The sequence below is a fragment of the Acromyrmex echinatior genome, chromosome 8, assembly GCF_024713525.1.
Source record: "Acromyrmex echinatior isolate Ae372 chromosome 8, ASM2471352v2, whole genome shotgun sequence".
NCBI classification, from domain to species: Eukaryota; Metazoa; Arthropoda; class Insecta; order Hymenoptera; family Formicidae; genus Acromyrmex; species Acromyrmex echinatior.
This window is the reverse complement of record NC_141859.1, coordinates 14,426,586-14,453,901: the sequence shown is the minus strand read 5'-3', so window position 1 is coordinate 14,453,901 and position 27,316 is coordinate 14,426,586. Positions and strand designations below refer to the sequence as shown.

General features: G+C 39.8%; 1 pseudogene; it reads left to right on the top strand.

The window, feature by feature from the left end:
• Positions 1-1,365: 1,365 nt before the first annotated feature.
• Positions 1,366-8,615, top strand: LOC147908857 (uncharacterized; annotated as a pseudogene).
• Positions 8,616-27,316: the final 18,701 nt, after the last annotated feature.

The window sequence follows — 27,316 nt, the reverse complement described above, 5'->3', positions numbered from 1 at the left end:
GTTCCCGCGAGTCTGTCAATCGCTATATGAGCGTCTTATTCAAGGCTTCGTACTTCTTGTTACTAAGAGGATTGATAATGATATCCTTAACTTCTCGCGCTTGCCTTGGTTCTATCTTCGAGAAAGCGTGGATGTATTTCTCATGGTCGCTCGCCATCTTGCATAACTTGAATTGGCCTTCTATCTGCGCGAACCATATTCAGGTTCTCTGGCCAGAATGGTGGGACCCGTATTTGACCTTGTTTGCCTATCTTCCTCGATTATTATTGATGTATTTCCTTCAATTGTAGCCTTTGAATTATATCAGAGTCATTTGGCTATTATTTAGTTCCGTAGTCGGCCGTTGACCGCTACGGCTCGCCGTGCACTAGGAGAACGGCTCAAGAGTCGGTACGAAATAGAGAGGGATGGCACAGAGTTGTTTACTATGTACTAGATATACTTATAGATATGTATAGTGCTTTGAACAAAGGTGGTGTGGTACGTGCATATGTGCCCTGAAAAGAGCCATTGATTTGCATCAATGAGTTATGCGCTCACGGGTGAGCTATATGGTGGTACCGTTGTTGTTTTCGTCCACCAATGGCAGGATGAGAGAGACGCGTTTCCGCAGCGTCGGTGGTGCCCCTGGTGGCGTGTGCGAAGACTGCTCCCTTAGGCCTATCAGTGGCGTCCTCCAGTTCGCCTCGCAGGTTTGCGTCCCAGCTGTTGCCTTCTGCGGTGTTGCTGGCCGCGCTGTGTGGTGTCGATCTTGGCGGCTCCGCTGCTGTGGTCTCTGAGTTACTGCTGGGCTGTTGCCGCCGCGCTCTTCTGATGGCTGCTCCTTTGCTCGCCTCGCTGGTGGGCAACTTGACTGGTCTGGTCAGTTTGTCGAAGTTTGGCGTGGTTGACGCTCATGTAGAGAATCCCTCGGATGCACCGTGAGCCATGTAATGCCGCTATTCGGTTCCTGCGGTCTTATATGGCCCGTCAGATGTTTCTTGCGTACAAATCCACGTTTGTCGCGCCAGCCCTCTGGGGGCTGTGTCGCAGTACTCGCGGTTCGTGTCTCGCGAGCGCTTGCGAAAAAGTTCCTCGTGGGGCGCTCGCGCCCCCGTTGTGTGTACGCCGAGTTAGGCGTTGTGTTGGCGCTTGTAGTCATTACAATCTCAATCAACATGTACTGCATCGAGGAGCAAAAAAAAGAGGATTCTTCCGTTACGGCTTACCGATATGAAGAGAAACAAGCACGTCAATTTGCTGTACGTGCAGGATTCGCAAAATGATAACGCCGGACACTTCACATAGATAAAGGATCTGTCCCGCCTCGTGATCTCACAAATCAATAAATATGGACACAAGAAATACTTTTGTGATAGGTATGTGTATATACAGGGTGGGCCATCTATTGGTACGTTTTTAAAAATGCGATCAAATGAGCATACATTGATATTTTTTATTAATTTTTTTTTTGTTGTGAAGCTAAAAGTATCCGCGTCAAGAATGAAAAACGATTTCGTTCATGTGGCTCCCTCTACATACTTACAGTATGCCATTCGGTCACCCCAATTATTAATGACATTTTGGACTACCTCGGCGCCAATTTCACTCAAAACAGTCGTAATATAATGTCATCCACTAACATCCCTTTCTCACGAACTTTCCTCACCAATTTGCGTATAGCTCCTTCGGTGGGTGCTCTATCACGACCCATATTTCTTTTCAAAATTCGTACAGTTTCGGCGACACAGCACTGACTTTGAAAATAAGTTTTTAAAATTTCAAAACGCTCTTCAAGAGAAAACATGTTGTTTCGTGCCGCGGACGGTATGACTAATAAACTGTCAAAATTTCGGGTCTGTAGCTCGTTCGGTGTTGCCATACGACGAAATTCAAAAACGTACCAATAGATGGCCCACCCTGTACGTATGCATCTATAATATGTGTAGTGTGTATAACATGTCTAATGCGTTAATATTTAATATACATTTACAGGGAAACAAATAATTATATAATTTGTAATAACTTTTATTTGTATAACACATTATTCTCTAAGAGTTGTGCGAATTATCAAATCCTAGCCACGTAAACCTTGTCTCCTTTTTTACGCAACATCTTTTCAACTAAATATATCTCGGAATTAGCGATACGATGCAATTCGTACTCGTAGAATCCTCCAGCAACAGGTTTCCCACGATAATCTTCCAGTAGATACGTCACGGGATTAGTTTTCTGTATTTTGATGATTCTAAATGCCTCCGTGGTCCAATTTGGCATGTGACCTTTCTCAAAGATCGTCTTAAATTTGTTTACACGTACCGAATCACTCACTTTGAATCGTGCAAGTGCGACAGTCTTTACGCTACTGTACACCGTACTTAAGAGTTTATCAGCAATCGTGGGAGTTATATTGATGGGCCGCATACCGATAGTTCGATGCTTTCGCGCGTTGTACTCAAACATGAGACATGGAAGCAAGTCGATCCATTTATAATTTCCATTGTGTATAAATTGTTTCCGTATATCATTTTTCAATGTACGATTGGACGTTCAACAACAAATGCCTTCATTATGGAATAATGATTTATGTTGTGTTTTTTCAAAAGTTTTTGCACGTTTGCATTGTAAAATTCTTTTCTCATATCGGCAAATATTTGCAAATTTTTCGGACATCTTCTATCATCTCGAATTATCTTTACGATCGCTGTAGCCATCTCATTTCCACTCTTAGTTTTCAGCAGTATGGTCCATGTATGCTTATTCAACACGTTGGTGAAAATGTAGTGGTAACCTTCGTGTGTAAGGACGCATCTTGACCATATCAGCCTGCCACAGGTCATTGTATCCATAAACTATGACACGTCTGCATAAAAAATTTTTTCTCGCCGGAGCGTGAGTTCTTCTACTAGTAGTTCTTCTATGCAGTTCTTCTACTAGTCGTCACTTTTCGAGGCTTTTCTTTTCAGACATGTTACGTTATGTTATGATTATTGCTGTATAATGTGTAAAATATCACGAAGTTCTTACGAAAACGTTGTTCATCGGCATTTCGATGCCAACTAAAATGACTGTGTATCCCGTTTCAATTTATAATAAAGCCAATTTCACGAAGCTCCTCGATAATAGACAATATTTCGTTATCGTGAGCGTTTTGACCTGCCTGACACAAGGCCTCGAGCAGCTAGTGGATCGTCTCTGATTACTTGAGGTCTCGTGTCAGGCAGATCACGTTCATGATAACAAAATATTATCTATTATCGATAGTGACTAGCTCGTTAGGATCGTCCCAATGAATATACGGTAATCGATTTTATTGTCATTTAGGGTCATAGTGTGTGGTATTATATCTTTTCGACTCTTTTACCTGACTTGTTGTTTAGATTTTTCCTGGCACGTGGTATTCCAACGTGGTATTCCCGTTTCTTATCTGATACCAAGGATGCTATTATATTCTTATATTTGTATCGTTTGTTACCCAATATTGGATTATCCGCATTATAGCTGCGTGCATTAAAGCTCTATAAGGATTTGTTGCCAACATATACTTTTGTACGCTAGTCTATCATTCTCTATGTAAATAGAGATCGAGAATTCTTTTGAAATCTCTATTTTGCCGGTTTTTAAAGCGCGATATTTTTTACGAATCAAGTCACTCATTTTCGCAATTTGTTTCTATTCTAATAGTCATTCTTTTGAAAATTAATTCGTACAAACCATATGTATCTTTGTACTTTACTTCATCTACGATTACAAAGTCATTTGTGTCTATATCGAACTATTTATCGCCGAGCATCGTGCCGTTCTTGCTGAGGCATACGCATAAACGTGATCGATTTCTTTTTCTCTGTCACCACCGAGAAGCATGTTTACGTATTTTTGTCCAAGTATCCCCAATTGATTATGCAACTCCTCACAAACTTGTCGCGTTTGCAAAGATTGTTTAACTAACGTTTCAAGCGGTTCATTGGGTGTTTCAATGTCTTCAACTGAGGGAACGTGCGAGGGAACGTTCGTACGATAATTCGCATGATTCAGGCGACGCATAATTGGAATTCAATGTAACGTTCGATTCTTGTGTATGTTGCTTTTTAGACGACGATGTTAATTGAAGCCATGAATTATCCATCCTAGCTATCACCATCATTATCATCTTCATCATGAACATCTTCATTATCTTCAGGTTTTTTTTTCTTAATATTTTTATTCTTTACAACGTTGACTTTTTTCTTAATTGGTTGAAATTCATCATTAGCGGTGTTCTCGACAATTTGTTTTAAAAGTTCGATGATAGGTTTAAAGTGTTTCTCCAATGCTATCTTCATCTATTTTGCCGATTTTTAAAGCGCAATATTTTTTACGAATCAAGTCACTCGTTTTCGCAATTTGTTTCTATTCTATTCGATATCCTCTCGCTATCCTTGAGTTCTTTGCTGTTATCCATATTACACTCGAAAGGAAAAAGGATAGTGTAGTTGACGTATTAACAACGACTAATCATGTTAAGGTATTGCATACTCATTAAATCCTTTTCTGCATCGTGCATTCGTAAGCGCACTGTCTTTGTCACTAATCCATACTTTTGTTGCCAACAGCAACGACACAGTTCGCAGAAATTCTCGTAAGACATGCCGGTGTTTACATGATCATGTTTCAGATTAGTCCTGTTTGACCGTCCTGTTTGACCGTCCTGTTTAAACAGGATCAACAGATTTGCATTATCGCATATAAGATGCTTCGGTATTTTTGCGTACGTTTGACACAGATAGAAGCAGTCGACGTCCGCGTATCGACTCATCGCAAAGTACTCTCTGATCGCGTCTTGCTTATCGCATGCCACGTTATCGAAGACAAAAATGGAAAGTGCCTTGTTCGGTAGTACAACATCGTTATTATTGGAAAATGTAAAATAACCAATTTCTTCGGTGCTAATAAATTCTCCAAGTATCGGTATTTTGGCTGTTGCAACGATTTCGAGTACACATACGTTCTCGAAACATATATCATGTGGACTTTCCAGCAAACACATTTGTTTTGCTGCAGTTCGATGGATCACAGATGATTCCGCATAAAGAAATCGACAGCATGTTTCCATGTTTGTGTATTTCTTTTTCAGTTTGTACTTTATTGTCGACATTAGTCTTTGATCGTCTACGATTGTCGCACGAAATTCATATCTATTCTATCTCCTTTCACGATACTGATAATATTGAAAACATGACATTGAGAGCGGATATATTTATAGTAGCGCGCAAAGCGAAATCGCTCAATATTCAAAATGTTTCTTATCGTGTTGGACAACTGTGATGTACATAGTTTAATCACTAAAGAGTTGGAATATATACCGAAAATTATTTTGCTATGAGAGTTTACAAGAATTACATAGATCAACTATGGGACAGATTACCCGAGCATATAAAGGCTGATTTAGAGGTTCAGCAACAACTTAAAACATTATAATTTGCCCTGCCATTATTACATATTGATAGTCCAGCGCCATTCATAAAAAATTGTAACAAATATAAAAAACAACAACAAAGGGCTGCGGTTTTTTAAATTATGCGATAAACACACTTCCGATCGAGTTGCATATCCCCGGATATCAATTTTGTGGTCCAGATACGCATTTAGAAAAGCGATTGGCTAGAGGCGATTGAGGTATTAATCCGTTGGACGCGGCATCGTAAACACGACATAGCTTATTGGAGGAGCAAAGATCGTAGCTGACAAAATACTCGCTGAGGAGGCGCGAAAACGGATTACCGCGAAAGATTCGATTCTTGAAGAGAGAGTTGTTGCCACAGCTGTTTGGATGGCTATGAAAGCCAAAACGAAAATTGATATGGACTTGAAAAGAAATGGGCTCGGAGAAGAAGAAAAAGCCGATGAAAATACAAATATTATCGGCAAAACGCGGTGGTATCTTATCTATTCTATCACTGTTGAGAGTCTTTGACTCGTTGGTCAGCGCGGAAAGGAGTCGCAAAAGCTATAAACGATAATAAAGCTACAAGATCAGTTGGAAGAACTGAAACGTCATAACCGTGTTATGGAAGGTCATGAAGTTTATCTCGCTTCGTACAAGTGTGGCAAGGAATCACAACGGAAAAAATAAAAAAGATTAAAAAAGAAATGTTAAACAGTTGCCAAAAATGCTGAAGGGTATAACTACCAACGTATAACTGCAACAACTGGCAAAACGTATGCGTATTCCATATTTTAGAGGTATTTTTATGCATACTACCTTATCAACAGGGGGAGTGTAAACGAGAGCGGTATCATAAATTTGGATAATGCTGGACCAGGTGGACTCATTGGATAACATACGCGAAGCGGGGAGATCGTGCTGTTTACTTTGATAGTTTCGGCAATCTTCGACCACCGAAGGAATTGATGAAATATTTGGACGTAAAAATCGAGTATAATCGCACGCCTTATCAACATTATCAAACATGATCAAAGTAACTGTGGACAACTGTGTCTACAGTTTTTATAGACGGTTAACGATCAATTTAAGAATTGACATTGCACTCTTTCAACTCAGTATTCATTCAAATATGTCACTGACATTTACGCTCACCGATAAGAGTAGCATCCTCGCGGTTTGTTACTTTCCGTAAATTTGAGCGACGGCGATTACGAGCTCGGTCTGACAGACTTTTGAAACTTATCATATCTAATGTAAATTCATTGAATAATAAGTGTTACTTTGATGAAGATGACAAAGAAATTGTTATTCCTAGAGGATCGTATGAAATACATGACATAAACAAGTATCTAAGACGCAATTCTACAATTTCGTCCTATTGATTGCAAGAGAGAAAACGCTTCGTAAAGAGGATGAACAGTATTCATTGACTATTCATGCTAATAACAATACAATGAAGAGTGAGATCAAATGTTCTTATCAAGTGAATTTCACCAAATTGCATAATCTTGGATCTCTGTTAAGATTTTTATCGAATCGTGTATTGGAACCACGAATCGGATGTATCGATAAATATCATCAACGTAAACATTATTCGCATTGAATGCAACGTGTGTGTGCATGCGATATACGAGTTTTCGCCGAGCGTGTCACCAGGATATCAGACAAGGAGAATTATGCAACAATCCTCAACAGGTTTTGAAAGCTAGAGAAAAGAAATTTAAATAAGGCACTGACACTGCTTGTACCCAGGCGCGGCCATCTGCGCCCACGGTCGTCATTGTTTTCCTATTGTGTGAGTCCTCAATACATTTTTTGTTTGTCTCCGGCTTCAGATTATTTTCACAGTGTTTCAGGCATGGAAAAGTCTGTCCACAAATCCAGAAAGAGGAGGAGGAAGTCACTTTCTGTAGACCGTTTGATCGGTTTAGAGAATAAGAAGTCCCGCTTAATTGACATACTGTCTCAAAGAGAAGTTAGGTCGCCCAGCGGATCTTCCCTGTCCTCGTCTAGTCCCGTTTGCTGGACCCACAGGAGAATCTTGGATCACATAATGAGTCAGAATCTGTCTTGAGATCTGACTCAGAGGCTGTTTTAGCACCCCTTGTGCGACAAGAGGAGCTGATGGAGCCAAAGTTTTCAGGTGTATATGATATTGCTGAATTTGCAAAATACAGGCGGCATGTCAACACAGTCTTTTTTCTTCTTTACATGCCCGAATGCTGTATTTTTTTCTCAGAGGTAGAAGAGGATATAAACGGAGAGGATGATACATTGTTGGATCATTATAAGCAGGTCACTATAGACGAGAGCTCCCTTCCTGTAACCTCTACATCGGAGATCTGCAACACAGACTCCCTCACTAAAACAATTGTTTGGGCCTGACTTAGAGGGGGAAGAGGCAGCACAGTGGAACGAGCTCGTGACTCATAAATGGTGCGACCTGACACTCAAGGGTCTCGCAGCGGATCAGCGCGAGCTTTTATTTAAGAAATTCGCTCCTCCAGAGGCATTAGTCTTTCTAAAGGCCTCTAAATCAGGAGTGCAGGGTGGCCCTTAAGAACAATTCGATTGTCAAGAGGGACGAATATGCGGATAAGAACTAGGATCAAGCAGACCTAGCTCTTTGCGCATTAGGCGAGACCATTTCTGATTTCCTTAGGCCTGAAATTCAAAACTCCCTGTGTCCTGAGGCTCGTCTAGCAGCGGTAGTCAAAGTAAATGAGGGAATGAGGATTCTAGCCGATCTTTTCTCACCTCTCTTTGACCAGGAGAGCTCAAATTATGCCCGCCCTTAACCTAAATGCTAAAAATATAGCTGATTCTATTCCAGTGGACGATCTCCTGTTCGGAACATCCTTTGGAGATCAGATGAAAAAGGTGATTTCCATAGAGAAATCCTATAAGGATATTATCAAACCATCGTTATCAATTACAAGAAAGATCCAACCGATCAAGCAGTCATTTCGGGCACCGACTATCTCGGGAAATGTTTGCGCTCCTGCACGATATCAAGGATCGGCAACAAGGAGGGCAGGGGCAAGGACCAGCTATCGTCGATCGACTGCTCCAGGTTCGAGAAGACGCTAGACGAAGTGATAACTACTGATGGCAAATTGGCCGCTTTCCTCCCTAGCTGGAAGCAGATTACGTCGGATTATTTGGGAGGGTTATTTTGGAAATCATCGCTAGCTATAGGCTGCTCTTCACCCAACACCGCCGCCTCAACTCGAGGATCCCCCGAGTTACCTGTCAATTCTAGAGGAGCAGATTTGCACTCAAGAAATCTCCAGGCTCGCTAAAGGTTTGATTGAAGGCATATTAGACTAGGCGAGAACCAATTTTTATCCCCATTTTTTGTCCTCGAGTGGATGGAGATTTATTTTCAATCTAAAGCGCCTAAACAAGTTTATCATTGCTCCGCATTTTAAGCTTGAGAATTGGAAGATTGTTATCCGCCTTATCTCCCCAGGGGATTACCTCACCTCGGTCGATTTGGAAGACACATACCTTTTTTTGCTTGTTCATAAAGATGACAGAAAATTTTTGCGCTTTCGTTTTCAGAGTCAACTCTATCAATTTAAAGCCCTTCCCTTTGGTCTGGCCTCAGCACCGTATATCTTTACCAAGATGAAACCAGTCCTGTACTCTCTCAGACCGCAAGACTTTTTTTTAGTGATATATTTGAATGATTTTCTATACATTGCACGCACATATAACCTATGTTTGGAGAATGTCTTTGCAACTGAATTTATTATCGTCCTTGGACTTCATTATTAACATGCGTAAAAGTATATTAACGCTATCAAGAGCTTATTGTTTTTTAGGCTTGATCTTCAATACAGAAATTTTTTGCAGTCACTATTCTACCTGACAGGAGAGAAATCCTCCTCCAGATGACTCTTGAAGTTCTAAATAAGAAGCGGTGCAAAATTCGTTACTTAGTTAGTTACATTGGGTCTCTCATTTCGGTTTGCCCGGCAATACAATATGGCTTATTACATACCAAGATATTAGAAAGAGAAAAATTTCTAGCCCTCATGGCTTCAGACAATAACTTCGAGGCGCAGATGTCTTTCTAAACTTCGCTCAGGAAAGATCTCCTATGGTGGAAGCGCGTTTTTACAAATAGTTTGCAGTGCAACTATATCCGGTCAGGTCTCTTCACCCTCGAAATCTATTCAGACGCTCTCTTATAGGATGGGGCGGTATGCGGCGAAATGCATACACCCGGATTTTAGTGGCCAAAGGATAAAACTTTTTACATTAATTATTTGAAACTCTTTGCTGCTTTCTATGCACTTAGATGTTTTGCATCTCATTTAAGAAGTTCCGACATCTTATTAAAACTAGATAACTCTAGACGATTGCCTACATTAATCGTATGGGCTCCATCAAGTTTCCTTTACTCTCGAGATTGGCTCGGGAGATTTGGTGTTGCACGGAGAGAAACATATTCATCTATGCCTCTTACATCCCTTCGGCACAAAATTTTGAGGCAGACGCGGAATCTCGCGTTACCTCGGAGGAAATAGAGTGATCTCTATCACAAACGTACTTCGACAAAATTGTTTCCCGTTTTGGTCGCTTTGACGTCGATCTATTTGCCACTTCGATTAATGCAAAGTGCTCTCGCTTTGTCTCTTGGCATCCGGACCCACCTATACAGTCGACGCTTTCTCTTTCAATTGGAGTAGTTTCTTTTTTTTACGCATTCCGCCCATTCATTCTGATTCTAAAGGTCTTAAAATCACTGACAAAGCGGAAGGTGTCATGATAGTGCTCTGGTGGCCAACCCAGCCATGGTTTCCCCTATTTATTCAGCTGTCGAGTATCCGATCCAATTTGATCCAGACATTAATTATGTTGTCGTCTCCTTTCAGGGACTGTTATCCGGTCTGGAACAGGACTTCCCTGATGATCGCGAGATTATCCGGCAGGCCTTCCTGCTTAGGAGGCCACCGGCCTTAATCACAACGTTTGCATCTATCTCGGAAGCCATCTTAGCTCAATATTCAAAGCCCATTAGGCTTTTGCAAGAAGAACGAAGTCTGCTTCACTCCTTTAGTGCCTTTATTTCTGGAATTTTTGTCTTCTTTCTTGGCAGACGTAGGCTCTTACGCCACCTTGAATACGTATCGTTTAGCAATATCCCTTATCTCTCAGAATGAGATAGGCTCTCACTCTTTGGTCAGGAGATTCTTTAAAGGGGCCTTGAGACCACAGCGCCCCAGATACGAATATATCTGGGATCCGTCTTCAGTGATTTGGCTTTCCTGTATCCACACGAGTTCTCCCTGGAAGTAATGTCGAGGAAGTTGATCGCTCCTTGCTCTCATCATTGCCCAGAGAATGCAAACTCTGCTATACAGCTTTCAAATATCACCTTTTCTGATTCCTTGATTATAAGAATCCCCGCCCATCTCAAGACTTCTGAGATTGGTCGGTGTCAGCCCTTGCTTTCTTTCAAGTCCTTTGTGAATAACTCAGAGCTCTGCGTGTTTTCTTTGAGTTTTATCTCTCTATTACTGGCGATCTTCGCCAGACAGACTGTAATTTACTCTTTATTTCTTTCCGGGTTCCGGTTCCGTATAAGACAGTAATTGTTAGTTGGCTCCGCAGTCGGAAGCGAACATGCCATCTCATCCACAAAGATATATGCGACAACTACTATCTGTCATCCAGCGAAGTCGCCTCGAGAATGGCGATGGAAAAACCCAGCAGCGCCTGCAGGGCTTTTCTGCAGGAATGAGCAATTTCGCCGCGACGCGTCTCGAGTCCTGGGGTCTCGAGGCGCCTCGCGCCCACGGGGAAACACGAGGAGGCCCACTCATTTGCGTTTCGTCCCCAGATGCACGCTCTGACCCTGTAATGAAAATGTTTTCCTAAACTGTCGCGAGGTGCGTATGTTTACCCTGATGAGGTATAGGGTCGCTTTGTCAGGAGTGTTCCTGTAATGAGGGACAGGTTTTCTTTGACTCAGCTTCACGCACCGCTTCAAGGGCATCGACCCTGTCTTGGTGAGCAGTTCCTGAATCTAGTCTTCTCTTTGAGGTTGCTTTCTCCATAGGATTTCTTTAGAGAAGTCGACGAGTGTTTGAAATAATTCGGCGTTTGATAGGAATTGTATCGCCTCAGGCAATTTTCACTCGTTATGAGGAACTACATCTCGTAAAATGATTCTTTGTGCCTCAAATTCTAAGATAGAATTCTAGGGCACTCTAGGATGAGGTGCCAGACTGTATCTTCTTTAGCTCCGCATTTGCACGAGCTATCTTCAGTGAGCCCTAATTGAGAAAGTTTCGCATAGAAATTTCCATGCCCAGTTAGAGTCTATGTGGACCAATAGTTGGGCTATTCGGACTGAAGCCTTCCTTGTATGTTGTTGAAGAAAGTGAACGTCACTCGACCTTTTTTTTTTTTTTTTTTGATAACGGAGGGGAAATGCCTGACGCATACCCCGAGCCTCGGGGGAGAGCCCGGGGTTATGTGGGGCTTGCACCCACTAAAACCCCTCCGAGTGTCCTTACCTGGCCTTGCATGAGGGACTCCCAGGAACGCGTGCAGCATACTTCTGGGAGACGTCACTCGACCCTTTGTCGAGGCTTCCCATCTGATTTGCCACATCTTTGTTATCTCTCGCCTTATTATTTTCTTGACGTCTTCCGTATCCTTTCCGATTATGGTTCCGTTTATCTCTACGTCCTTGCCCTTTCTTACTTCATATAGGGCCCTACGCTCATCTAGTAGTAGATCAATGGGAGTTTGTCCTGCTACCACACAGAGTGACTCCCATGATGCTGTATGCGCTTATATGTGCTATAAGCACTTTATGCTGCACAGTCCTAAGAACTTTCTTGTCTTTCACAGTACACAGTTCGGCCCGTCCTGCATATGTGACTACTGAGATGAACACTCTCCGATAAATTGTGGAAAGCGTTTTATATTTAAGACCCCATTGGGATCTTGCCAGTTTGCCCAGCTTGTTGAAGAGTGATCCTACTTTACTCTTTAGATATTTGCAATGTGATTCGACTCGCATGAACTGTCGAAATGAACACCAAGGTACCTAACCGAGTCTTTGAATTTGATTTTTGACTCATCTATCCTAACAGCGGGTGGTCTTTTAAAGTTTATTCTTCTTTTCCTTTCTTTTCCTTTTCTTTTTCTTTGGCTTTCTATCCTGGCGTGCTCTTCCCTATCTGTCAACTTGGGCCCTCCTCGCTTCTGAGCAAGATTGCTTCAGTCTTCCGCTCGGAGATTTGGGGTTTGGCCGATTTGCACCATCCAACTATCTGGTCTACTAGTTCCTGGCTTTTAACTTCTATCTCCCTTCGGGAGTTATCGCTTATCAATATAACAAGATCGTCTGCATATGCTATGAAGCGATCTTTAGCCTGTGTCTCTAGCATCCTTAGTAATTCATCGAACATTAAATTTCAGCAAGTCGGCCCAAGCACCGAACCCTGCGGGCATCCTCTCATTGCCCACTTCGATACTTTTGTATCGCCTATTAAGATGCTCACTCGTCTTTTGTCGAAATAACTTCGAAGAACTTCGAAGACATTTTTAGGACACTCTCTTGACTTTAGTCCTTGTAACACTATGGACCACCAGACGTTGTCAAAAGCACCGGAAATGTCAAAGAGCAACCCCACGGTATACCTCCCTTCAGAGGCAGAGACCGCTCGCCGGAGCTGCACGACCGCATCTTCCGTCGACCTGCCCGGCATAAAACCGAACTGTCGATTAGAGATCTTTCCCGGCGCCAGTGCCGTATCTGTTAGGCGCATTTTGAGAAGCTTCTCGAAGAGTTTCCCTATTACAGGGAGGAGACATATAGATTTATAGGATTTTGGGTCCTTCACGTCCTTGTCCTCACTCCTCAGAAGGACTCGTAATGAGTCCTCCTTCCAGACTTTAGGAAAGATGCCCCACTGAAGGCACCCATTAAACAATCTTAGGAATTGTTCAGAGATTTCTCTTATCGATATTTTTAATCTCTATCAAGTCCATACCTGGAGCTTTGTCGTTTTTGAATGTTTTGACCGCTATGGCCATTTCCTTCCTCGTGAAGAATGGTTCACTGTATCTGGCGCTATTTTTGCTAGGTTTCTTATTTCGCCTTGTTTTTGCGTATCTTCGTGGTATAAATCATTTGGTATATGCATATCTAACCATTGTGCTGTCTCTTCTACGGTCTTTATTAGGTGCTCACCTCTTCTGAGTGTGCTTATGACCTTTTCTATTTTCAGCTTGTCCGCTTGCTGTTTATATACAAAGTTCCATGGCTTTTCATTGCCACATTCTGTGACAAACTTTTGCCAGTTTTCATATTTCGTCCTTCTTATCGTTCTATTGTATTGGCGTTTGGACTTTTGATATTCTTGTTTTAAGGTACTGATTGCTTTAACTTCTTTCAGTCCTTTGTTTTCTTTATCCTCTTAATGCTTGGATCATTTTCCTTTTCCGGCTCAGCTCTTTTTTCTTTGTCAATTCTTCCGTCCACCACGGATTCGACTTTCTTAAAACTCTTTTCCTCGGCATCGATTTCTCGCTTCCAAGATAACCTCCTGTATCTCTCCGGCCATTCTTTCTACTGCCTTCGCAGATTTCGGGCCGAGGGCCCCAAGCCTTGATCCGGATAGATCTTTCAAGCTCTCACTGAATCGCTCCCAGTCGGCCCGTCGTACGTCGAACCTACTGTTCGCAGTCCTGCGGTCATTTACCATCCTTGACCGTATCCTCAGACCGATCTCTACGGGACTGTGGTCACTAGTTGTCCATTCTCGCCTCACCTTCCATGTGCCGATGAGTTGGCTTATTTGAGGGGACACCAGGGTCACATCTATGAAAGACGATCCCCTTCTCGTTTCGAAGGTGAGCTCTTGATGAGCTTCGTTTATTACCTCAAGGCCAAACGCGCGGAAGAGAATCTCAAACTTCTTTCTTCTTTCGTCAGTCTCGGGAACCCCAGAGCCACGATCGCGCGTTGGCATCTACCGTCACTACAAGTCTCTCGCCCTTCAGGAAATGAAACACCTTCTCGATGTGTCTAAGGTGGTCCTCGATTTCGTCGCTATATTGAAAGTAACATGACACGTATATTGATAGGCCAGGGGCCTGCACTTCCGCACACACACAATGGGTCGTGCTAAGCTGCGAGACGAATATCATCTACAGTCGAGGGTTGCTGATCGCTATCATCACCCATGGCGTTCCAAGCGCATTGCAGCAACTTTCATCCCCATTCCTAACCCATAAAAGGTATAGCTTTCGCCTTGCTTCCTGACATATGGTTCCTGTAATAACAGGATGTCAAGGATTGCTTTTTGGCGACGAGCTGACGCACCTCGCCTTTTACCGCAGCTGACCCCATGTTCAGCTGCAGTATCCTAACTTTGATTGACTTGGAGCCAGATGATGCTACCTGAATGCCATGTTTGCGGTTCATATTCTTGCGTATCGCATCTTTGTAGGACTATGCTGACTTCATGATGGTACTTTTTATCTGTTTTGCCTTTTTTGTTGTTGGTATTGCTTCACCAGATTGTTACATCGCTCCAGGGCTATTTTGACAGCGCGAAGTTTGCTAACTGTCTTTATTGACCCTTTTCGAGCGTCACATCTCTCCAGGACTGTCTTGACACTTCGACCCTTGCTAATCTTGGCTATTCTCCCAGCCTTGGTGTTCAGACTTTGCCTTTCTTTACTGTTATTGTTAGGTATTCTGGAGGTGTTGTTCGAAACTGCTCGGTTTACGTTCCGCAGCCATGCAGACTCTAAGCACGACTTCCTACCTTGGCCTTTGAACGAGTGCCATTATTTGGAAACGCTTACCATTAAGCATTCATCATCGGTGTTTGATGTGAACTGAAAAAACTGAAAATGTAGATATATATATATATATATATATATATATATATATGAATATATGAAATTCATCTGCTTGTTAGACACTCTGGTTCCGCCAGGGCCCGAGCCTAGCTCGAACCGTGTCAGTCTCAAAGGGATTTCTCACCCACCGCCATCGCCTTCCTTTCCATGAAAAGGGGAGGCAGTGACGGCAGGGTTTAAACGAGCGGCTCCGCCACAATTGTTGTGGTTGCCACATAAGAGCCATTTGGCTTTTACGGCGCCGACTCGTGGCTATGCTGTGTCGATAAGTGCGCCCTAGAGACACCAACTCCGACCCCAACACCAATGAACCTCAAGCAGAAGGATCAACTGAGAGGGTCAGCAGCTCCAGGATGCAATGTCAAAATCATCAATTCAATCCAATCAATCAATCAATTCTCTGTTAATCACATAAGAGCCATTCGGTCTTTACGGTGCCGACTCGTGGCTATGTTATGTCGATAAGTTCCTTCACGAGCGATAGAGCCGTGTGGAAATTATTCAGATGCTCCGAAGAACTTCAACGTTTCACACGTCTATCGCTAATATCATTTTCTCCCAAGACAGAGTACATTCGTGGAATATGTTTGTAGACCGGTATGCCTTTTCGGACACACGGTCGAATTGTCTTTCGCTAAAGATTACAAGTATACACGGAAAGGATCTCTCCTTCCGTCACTCGTGTCCGTGGAGTTGATGTTTGGTAAGCGCGACGATACATCCGATCACATTCGTCTACGAACGAGGGAAGATTGCGCGGCCAACACTATGTGCGCGCCACATAAGAACCATTTCTGTATAAGACTGTATAAGTGTCTTCCCAAACATTGGGTTGGTGGGTTCCGAAAATTCATGTGAGGTATCAATACAAATATTTTTTCAGCACATTCTATTCGCCATGCGTCAACATCCCTCGCAGCGTACAAAGGGATTAGTTTAGAGGAAATTAGGCGTATAGCTGGGTGGAGCAAATTCTTAGAGACATTTGCTCGATTCTATAATCGACTAATTCTCAGCAACTCTGTTTTCCAGGATACTATTCTGGACATTTCCTAATTCTATAAGCACCTCCTTTGGATTGTACATTCCTGTTTTCTTTTTTATTTATAAAGCGCAAGTGCATAATTTTTTAGTTTTTAAGCAAATTTCATATTTATGTACAAGTATAATTATTTGTTAATAGTATCCGGAGTAGTACATTACTTTATACGCAACACGTCCATAAGAGTAAAAGAATGTACTTGTGTAACGGAATAAATACTTATTCCCCTTACGAAACTGTACTTTAATCTACAATTATCCATCCGGACGAGACATATCATAATTGATGAATTAAACGAACTTACAGTGAAGTTTGATTATAATTATGTTGTCTCGTCCGGATGGAGACTGCCCCCCACTCACACGTTTTCAGATTCGTATGTTTTGAACTAATGACGATCGTAGGCGCAGATGGCCACGCCTGAGTGCAGGCAGTGGCGGCGTTTTATTTAAATTTCTTTTTTCTAGCTTTCAAAACCTGTTGAGGATTGTGCAGCAGAACACTACTACAATTATCCATCCGGATGAGACAGCATAATTATAATCGAACTTCACTGTAAGTTCGTTTAATTCATCAATTTGTAGTGAATTAAAATTAATTCATTATAAGGTGTGGATGAACAATGAAACTGATAACAATTTGGTCAATGGAGATCATTTGATAGACCTTCAAAATTCGTTACACAATAACAGTAGTATGCCACTTAACGAACAATTAGAAGTGAGATTGGATCCAAAGGAATTTTTAGATAAATCATCTGAGTCCTCATTACAAACAATGAGGGAGAGTTAGTTTGTAAATTTGTCAGGTACGATCATCTCAATGAATGTCCAGTTTCTCTTGCAGTTGGGAGCAGTGATGCGAATTCCGGGCCGCTTGCAGCACGCGATCAGCGCCACCGGTTGGCGCAACCGGTAGCAACACAAGCATGAACCCGTGTCCGTGTGACTTGGTTAGTTAGAAGCGTGCCGACTATATCGCTCTGTCCTCTTTGCACTACGTACTTATTGCTTGCCTTGTCGGCACGCTGAGAACGAGAGAGAACTTTGCTGTTTCACTCAAGCGAGCGTCGAGCAACCGAAATATGCTTTCTCGGTCTCTCGACTCTCGGCGTCAGGCGTGTATCAAGAGGCATGGAGACATGGGAACATTCTAGATAACATATAAATTTTAATAAATTATAATAAATTATAATATAAATCCCTCCCATAAATCTAGAATATTATAAATCGTATCAAAACGCGATAGTTAACGGGAGATTAATTGTTTATGATTTTTCATTCGTGTTATGTACCACGGTCATAAATTCGACCCGCAAAAAATTGACGTGGTCGAGCACGTGAGAGCGGAAATAAGTACTATAATTAGTAGTAAACATATCTATATATAAATTATGATACCTGTGTTAACAATAAGTCGAGTTGTGGAATCCAAGACTTGGAAAATTATATTGAACTGCTCAAGAATCGAAAACAAAATATTGAACTCTCATCATGAAAGACGGTTTATATACAATTTTGTTTATTTATGAAAATCATTTAGTCTCTTTTGAAAAAATGATTCTATATCTAATATCTGAATATTATCCCAATTAAATTTGTGACAATATTCAAATTGACGTTGTGAGACCACATTGTGAGCGCTACTTAATTTTTTAATGTTAGTTTTATGTTCATTTATTCCAGTTTTTAACTTTCTGTTTTTAGTTTGGCCCACATAAGAGAGATGTTTTTTTTTATATGAATCTTTTATCGATTAAGTCGAATATCATACATGTCGAATCATTATTTTTCCTACGATTTTTGTTTTTAAGATACACGAGGAATAATTGCAATTGTTATACGAAAATATATTATTTGACCTTATACAGATAATTAATTAAACTACTTGTATCACGAAAGTATATTAAGGGGAAAAAAGGGAAAAACAGGATTTTCGCGTGAGACTATAGCGTACTGTCCGCGCATTTTATTCACTCAGCCACATCGATTGATTTGACGTTTACTAATGCAATATAGAATCCACACGCTCTCGTTCTTCTTATATTCTCAAGAATCTCGGGTTTTCGATGCAACGTGCGATATTATTATCAAAATATCACTCTCCTTCTCTACTTTCCTATATATTTTAAACATTAATCGGAATAAAGTGAGGTGTATCAGATATTATTATAGTATACTTCTACGAATTACGCAACATTCAAATTTGAGTGTGAAAGTATCCACTCTCGGCCAATATGTACGTCTTTTAATTTAAGATGTTATGTTATGTTATAATGTTAATTGTAGCACTAAAATTAATTATAGCACTTTTAATTATACCATAACTTATAAAATAAATTATTTAAAAAATATTGTACTGTTACTTTCATCTTATTTATTTTAAATAACGTACATATTGTTGCTCAACGGAAACCACGAGAAGATGGTCTCTTCCGTCAGAAGGAAAATATAAAAAATTGTTATTATATAAAAATAAATATAAAATTCATAAATAAATTTACAATATATTTACATTTACAATTGTTGTCAAAAAATAAATGTTAAAAATTAATTTTTTACATTTCCCTGGATGTTGCGTATGTGTGTGTGTGTGTATGTGTGTGACAATATTTTTAAGCTTTTAAGCGTTATGTCCGGAAATTTTAATACGCTGATTTTTTCCTTCCCAATGAGTAAGATGTCTAAAATCGACGCAAGATCAACTTTATATAAGATACCTCTCAAAGTTCTTTATGAAATATTTTGAAGATGCTTTTTAAAGAACTTTTAAAGAAATCTTAATGTTGCTGTATGTGTCGACTTTAGACGTTTCGCTCATTGGGTTCATAAACGTCATATTGTCGCAGACAATATTTTTAATACGCTTTTAAATGTTATATCCTTACGGATATTTAAGGAATATTTACTGTGCGCAAATGCACCGCGCGAAAGAATGAAGCGAGAGGACGTCACACGGCTGATACAACGCACAAAAATGAAAAGAACTATGTTTCTTTGTAGTTTAACAAAAGATTTATTTTATTTCTTATAACAACAACAAATTCAGCACAAATTGAAAATTATCGCAAAGTATTACATACCATCCCCTTTTTTGAATTCTTATTCAGTAGCAAATCGTGGCGATTTCTCGGCGGTTCTCGAAGGAATCTTCCTTGCAGCGGTTCTACGTGGCGGTTTTTTCATGGCGGTTTTCTATACGATACAATAGCGAGACTCTGAACACTAAGAGAAAGAGAACGGCGACGGACGGCGCATATATTGCCTTCGTGGTCCAGGATCTCCTCTTGATAAAGTCCAATGAAATTTTGCCACAATTGTAATTCTGCGTGGCATTCGTTGTATAAGATTGATTGACGCCTCGGATTCTTTTCTAATGACTTTCGATGTAACAGTCATGCGCGACAGAAAATCCGTGCGTGGAATTAATGGCCGCGCCGTTCGACGTGTTCGTCGGAGCGCTGCGCTCGCGCGCGTGATTGCCGTTCTCGAACCTTCGATGGTCCGTTGCCGTTGTCTGTGTGTGTATGTATAATGAATTAATTTGAAATAAAAAAAACGACAAATTGGTAGCTTTAGTGAGAATTAAGATCGTGCTAGAGATGAAATTTACAGACTCATTTCATACACACATCCAACAACAATTAATGTTAATTAAACAAAAGAATTATTACTTTTTTACGAATCTCAAACATTTACAAAGATTTAAATTTTACATTTAATATTTGTAATCCGTTCTCGAGGGACCAGCAATATCATTTGTATCAGCAGCACGTAATCCTAAAGTACTGCGTTTTTTTTTTTAGCACTATTGTATAATATGTTCGTCAACATATAATACAAGACAAATGTTTTTCTTCGATAATCATATTAAAAGTTTCTTTTCTCGCTTTTAATGCTGATTTCACAATGCAAGCGGCATTAACAGAAACTGACAACAATTTGTTGCGTTTTCTTGTTTTCAAATCAATTAAGAAGGAAAACATTCTCTCCGCGTCGGCATTTGAATTTGGAAGAGATCGTACAGGATTTAAAAGTTTTATTAAGTTTGGATATTTATTGATGTTCTTTGGATGTTGAGATTGCAAAATTTGTTTCCACATATCATCGAATCTTAATTTAGCGAGACTGATTTTCTTCTGTAATGCAAAATCTAATGGCAATGCAAACCATTCTTTCTTTAAAGCGTTTTCATCGAAATCAATAGTTTGAGCTACGAATAAAACATTGCTGAATGATGTTTCTCTATCAGTATCTTGTAAACATACTGAAGGCCCAAAAACATTTAATTTTGATTAAAAAATATCGTTTACAGGCAATCTTTTACGAACTTCCTCAGCAGCAGTCACGTAAAACAAACAGTTGCTTCGAAAACTACGTTTTCGTGTCCTTGCATTATTAATTCGTTAAGATATTCCTGATATTCTGATCCTAAGTTAATTTCATCAAGATTTCTTTGATTTTCTTTTAAAAACGAAAACAGTATATGTACAGAAAAACATTGTATATGCTCATTCTTTTGCCAAAAAAATTTTGGCATATTTTATAAAGTAATATTAAAGATTTAGGTTGCAATTCATGAATTTGTGTTTCTAATGATTGAAAATGTGCATTAAATTTGTTAAACAAATCTACAATATACTGTAAGAAAAGAAAATAAGCTTTTGTCTCTACATTATCCATTATAGACAATAAATCTTTGGCAGGACCTGTTTTTTCGCTTACAACTATTTCATAAAGGAAATATCTTATTGTATCCCAATATTCTAGAAGTCTTCCAATACAAAAATAGCGAGAAAGCCAGCACGTATCACATAATTTTAATATTTTAAGACTTTTTTCTTGAAAACATTCACAAAATTCAGTTAATACAGCTGATCGTTTTGGACTGTTGTTAATATATCTAACAATCTTTTTAATAAATTCCTCGCAAAAATCGGGTATTTTATTGCACGCAGCATTCGTTACTAACGCAGAGGAATGAGAACGGCACAAGAATGTTAAACGTGGACATACTTGTTCCAATTTTTTTTTTAACAATGAATGTTTCCCTATCATGACAGATGCATTATCGCATGACAAGGCAACAATATTTGTAAATGTATCTGTAATGTCCACATTTCATTTCTAAATGCTACAACTTTCTGCGCTGCAATCTTTAGCATCAATATCAATTAATTTGACTAATTGCGTTCGATTATCTAATGTTTTTGGTTTAATGTATCGAACAAAAAAAAGTCATCCATTTGTTATTACAAATATCAAATGTTTCATCGACAAATATTGTAAATTTTGTGTTCTGAATGTTGTTACAACACGTTTCGTTTCAACTGGACTCAAAACGTTTATAATAATATTTGTACATGTTTTACGACTCATTTTCATGCTTTGTAATACATTAAGATCCTTTCCAATATATTGGAACAAACTAAGAATCTCATTTGCAGTTGTATGAGCAATATTTTTTTCTGTGATTAAATTTTTCCGTTGATGTGGCAAATCTTATTTCTGTTTCTTTTATACGCTCCTCGAATAACAAAAGCGATTCATTACTTTGTACATTTAAATTTTTATTCGATTCACTTGTTTCATTAAAAGAACTTTTACATTTGTTTACATATGCTACGGATTTTACGTGACGATAGATGTGAAATAAATGAGCAGTAAGATACTTCACAGATTAAAATAAGTTTTCATCATGTGGCGCTTCATGTAACCAACATTTGAACTGCTCAAAATATAACCATTTCTTTTTAAATGTTGATATATTGTTACATTTTTTAATTGAAGTATCGTTAATAGATGATGAATCATCATTAATGAACAATATATTCTTTTCAAGATTATTTTTACGACACGCAGAATTCGCATGTCGCGAAACATGTATTGAATAATATCACATGAATAATTTTTATTGCATTGCAATAATACATACTGCTATCAGATGATACTTCGCGTATCCAAAATTTGTATCTTTTGTCTGTAAACCAAGCTTCTGAAAAATATCGCTTACGTTTTTAGTTAATTCGTAACACATGTCTCTATATTGCTATGCTAACTAAATATATAAACTAAATATATAAACTAAATATTTAAATATGCAATGTATATTTGTATGTGTATATGTATATTGTGTGAAATTCCACTTTATCTTCAATATTATAAATAATATTGAAAATGATGTGGCGATACTACTTGCGACCATGTGAGCAAAAATCAATAATAATATATAGCGCATCTTTGCGGCAAAACCTGGATGCTTATTTATTAGTTCGCGAACGCGACTCATATATGCATGCATACACCGCGTGGAGGAGCTGCACGGAGTAAACGAAAGAAGACGATGGAAGGTTAGTGCAAGCAATTTATTATTTTAACGTAAGTATTACGTCCAAACTCTTGAAAATTTGCTCAAGGAGATAATGAGGGAGAATGGAGAGGGTGTGGAAGGACGGTTAGACTCAATCTCACAGGTATACGCGCGGAGGCGAACCTGTGAGTCGTCCTTTTCAGTCCCGGAATATTGGTCAACGTCCGAAAGGACGCTATGACACCTGTTCCGCTGGACAGTGCGAACGTCGGTCCTACTTTTTGGATCAAGGAATTTAATCCTTTTGACCTCGGACCTCGTGCGACCTCAGGTATTAGAGGGAAATGAATGCGAGAGGTGATTTTAATAAAAGACAGGGGAAGGTACTTTAAGGTACGTTTATTAACAATAAAAAGAAGAAAAATAATAAAATAAAAAAAATGTTATACATAATAGACTTTTCTCATCTCCTTTCCTTTATATACAAAAATATAATTAACACCTTGTGCGTGCGTGCGTGCGTGCGTGCGTGCGTGCGTGCGTGCGTGCGTGCACGCAACATGCAACTCAGTGATTATCTTATCCTTGTATTGACAAGACTGTAATGATGCACCCTGTCACACTGTGTCTCTTGGAAGGTATCCTATAAAGTCAAAATGGGAAAGGTTAGTATCTTTATGTCATTCGTGAAAATATCTTTTATTTATCATACAACTTTTATTTATCATACAAGTGATATAGTTAAATGTTATAACAATAAATTGTGTTTTGCCTAATTATGATCCAATGTCAGAGGCCTTCATCGTGGGCTGATTATTTTTAATTTACTATCAGAGGCGTTAATCATGGGCTGGCGAGCTATGACAAAATGCCACAGCCGTAAATCATACTTTGGCTAGTTATAAATAAATGTCAGAGGCGTTCATTGTGGGCTGATTATTTTTAATTTATTAGCAAAGGTATTTCGATTATCAAATTCGGTGAAATACGATTGCGGAACTAATTTGTAGAATTTTGCGTCTGCAATTAAAGAAATATAAATAGATGCATTGTCATGATGGAATCAAAAGCTAATTGCTTGACACGACTGAAATAGAGAAACTAATGAAGAAAAAAGAACTGAATATCAGTAAATAGCTTCTTTAAAATCTTACAACTTTTGTCTGAAGCATTTTTCTCAAAAACGTTATGTAAGGGCCTTAGCACAATGGTGGCCATAATTGAGTCGTAAAACGTAAATCATAGTCAACGGATTATATTTTAGTGTACTATGTATGCTGATACAAGAATTCACATTCCTTCACGATTAGTTATAGTCACCTTTATGTTCAGCTCATAAATCCGGAGTCTTTTTTGGATACCCTATATAATATATATACAGGGTGGCCGATTTATCTGAAGACATTGAAATATCTCGAGAACTATACATAAGATAAAAAAATGTGTGCAACGAAAGTTGCTCGACACGAAGGGGGGAATCCAATGATACCAAACTCAGCCTCCACCGCTCCCCGGGGGCGGGGTGGGGGTGGGGGACATAAGAAACTTAAATAGGAACCCCAATTTTTTATTGCAGATTTGGATTCTCCAGGAAAAAGTACGCCAAGTTGACCTACGAACTTTAACATTTTTGTTCACAGGTGGCGCTGTAATCGATAAAAATCCAAATTTATCAGAAGACGTTGAAATAACTCGAGAACTATGCATGGGACAAAAAAAAGCTGGCTAATGAAACTTGTTCGCTTTAAAAGCTGCCTTCGAATGAAAGCAAACTTGCCCCCCCCCCTCATGGTGGGGGGGGGGCATAAAGAACTTAAATAGGAAGCTTCTTGATTTGATATTATTGTTGTAATGTTTCATACGTGTAGCAATAATGGAAAGTATCGGAGAAAAAAATCATGGAGTTCATTACAAATTTATCAAAAAATACATTTTGCGTTACCCGGGAACAACGACGTGGACGTAGTATTTTTCTGTTCCCTTCGGGGTGCTAGATTAGCGTGAGTCCTCTTGCCTCTCACAAATCGAGGTGCTTGCTTTATGTTCACTTAATGGAGTAAGTGTTCGAAATTTCGACTTCCACTTCAATACATTTGTTGACTTTTTCTTCAAATGACTTTACACAGGACAGTATCATATCTGCGGGAATTTCTGCGCAAGCATTTCTTATGCGTTCTACCACGTTTTCGCGAGTTGTTGGCACTTATTCATATACCTTACCTTTTAGGTAACCCCACAGGAAGAAATCCGGCGATGTTAAGTCAGGTGACCTAGCAGGCCAATTAATTGGGCCACCTCTACCAATCCACCGATCATTGTAATCACGGTCTAGTATTTCCCTGCTGCTGCTGAGAAATGTGCTGGGCAATCGTCATGCTGAAACCACATTGTCCTACGTCGAACGTCCAAGGCAACATCCTCAAGTAGTAATGGTAGTTCCTGTTCCAGGAAATTTCGATATTTCATTCCATTCAAATTACCTTCAATAAAGTAAGGACCAATTAGTTTATTTCCTATGATTCCACCAAACGTTCACCGACCAAGGACGTTGATGATTTACTTGTCGTAACCAGTGGGGATTTTCTACACTCCAATAATGCATGTTATGTCTGTTAACGCCACCATAGTTCGTGAATAGATTCTGAAAATAATACATTAAGAAAGAAACTGCGGTTCGCTTGCATTTTTTGAAATGCCCATTCACAAAACACCACTCGATTACGAAAATCATCGCCATGAAGTTCTTGATGCAGTGATATGTGATATGGATGATACTTATGACGGTGCAATATTCTCTGAATGCTATCTCTGGAAATGCCGGAATCGCGATGTAATTGCCGAGTGCTTGCATGTGGGTTTTGTTGAACAGCTATTTCAGTAGCTTCTCCTGTAACCGTTAACCTTCGTTTTCTTTTTTTAGTTTGGACGCTGCCATCTGAGTGAAAGGCATTCACAACTTTGTAAAAAAAAGAACGTGAGCGAACATTGTCTGGAAAACGCTCAGCATACAAGGCAACAGCATCGTCAACATTCCTCCTACATTCACCATAAATGAGAATCATTTCGATTTTTTCCTGAACCGTAGCAGAATTCATTTTTTACTTGCAATTCTGTTCAAGGAATGAAGGGTACACAATAAAAACTAGTCAAGTAAAGTGAAAGCTTTGATTCTGAAAGAAAAGTGACCTCCGACCGAACTGTACCTTTATGACAGACTTGAAAAACAGTCAACAATCCAGTTGAATATGCAAGAGGATATTTTTTCGCTGCAAGAGTAAAATCAGCGACAAGTATCTCTACTGTGGAACAAACTAAATTCGCCGTTGAGGGATATTTCCGTTCAAATTTGCGAAATTCTACGATATCTCGAAAACGATAAGGGATACGCAAAATCTGACAAAACTTTCGGGGTTATTGAAAGGGGAGTTGAACTCCACGTGATTAATAGCAGACCTACACGCACATTTACAAAATTTACAAAAATTACAATTTTTATACTTTCTTCTATTTTTATTACAGAACCTAATCACAGCACCATCTCACAGTGGTCGGAAAGAAAAAATTTCGGACATTGGCTTTCTCTCGGTGAACTCTCAACCAATTTTAATGAAGTTTTGTTTCAAGTACTTGTAAATATCTACTATGACTAGTAATGCCGTTCGAGCCCGTCTCGTCTCGTCTCGTCTCGACGTGTCTTGCCTCGGAAAACGCGTCGAGAATTCTCGTCTGGGATGAGCACAAGAGAGACGAGACGTGGCACGTACAGTCTCGTGTCGTTCTCGTCTCGTCTCGAAAGTCTCGACCACCACAGTGGTGTAAATATTAATTTTTTCGGTCATAAGTCCCAACAGCCCTCAATTCGGGAAAACAAGCGTCCGGGCGAAGGGAGTCAGGATCCCTAGTCTGGAGGCCAGACATCGGACGCTGGACGTCAGAACTCCGTTAGTTTTACTCGGATCGACTTCAAATTTGGACACAATATTCTTGAGATGTTGGACATTAATAAAAAAGAAAATGGTCAAAAAAAAGTTGTGAGAGGCGAGGGGCTCACATAAAACAAGCACCCCGATTTCTGAGAGGAAAGGGGACTCACATGAAACAAGCACCCCGATTTGTGAGAGGCAAGGGGACTCACGCTAATCTAGCACCCCGAAACGTGAGAGGTAAGGGGACTCATGCTAATCTAGCACCCCGAAGGGAACAGAAAAATACTACGTCCACGTCGTTGTTCCCGGGTAACGCAAAATGTATTTTTTGATAAATTTGTAATGAACTCCATGATTTTTTTCTCCGATACTTTCCATTATTGCTACACGTATGAAACATTACAACAATAATATCAAATCAAGAAGCTTCCTATTTAAGTTCTTTATGCCCCCCCCCCCACCATGAGGGGGGGGGGCAAGTTTGCTTTCATTCGAAGGCAGCTTTTAAAGCGAACAAGTTTCATTAGCCAGCTTTTTTTTGTCCCATGCATAGTTCTCGAGTTATTTCAACGTCTTCTGATAAATTTGGATTTTTATCGATTACAGCGCCACCTGTGAACAAAAATGTTAAAGTTCGTAGGTCAACTTGGCGTACTTTTTCCTGGAGAATCCAAATCTGCAATAAAAAATTGGGGTTCCTATTTAAGTTTCTTATGTCCCCCACCCCCACCCCGCCCC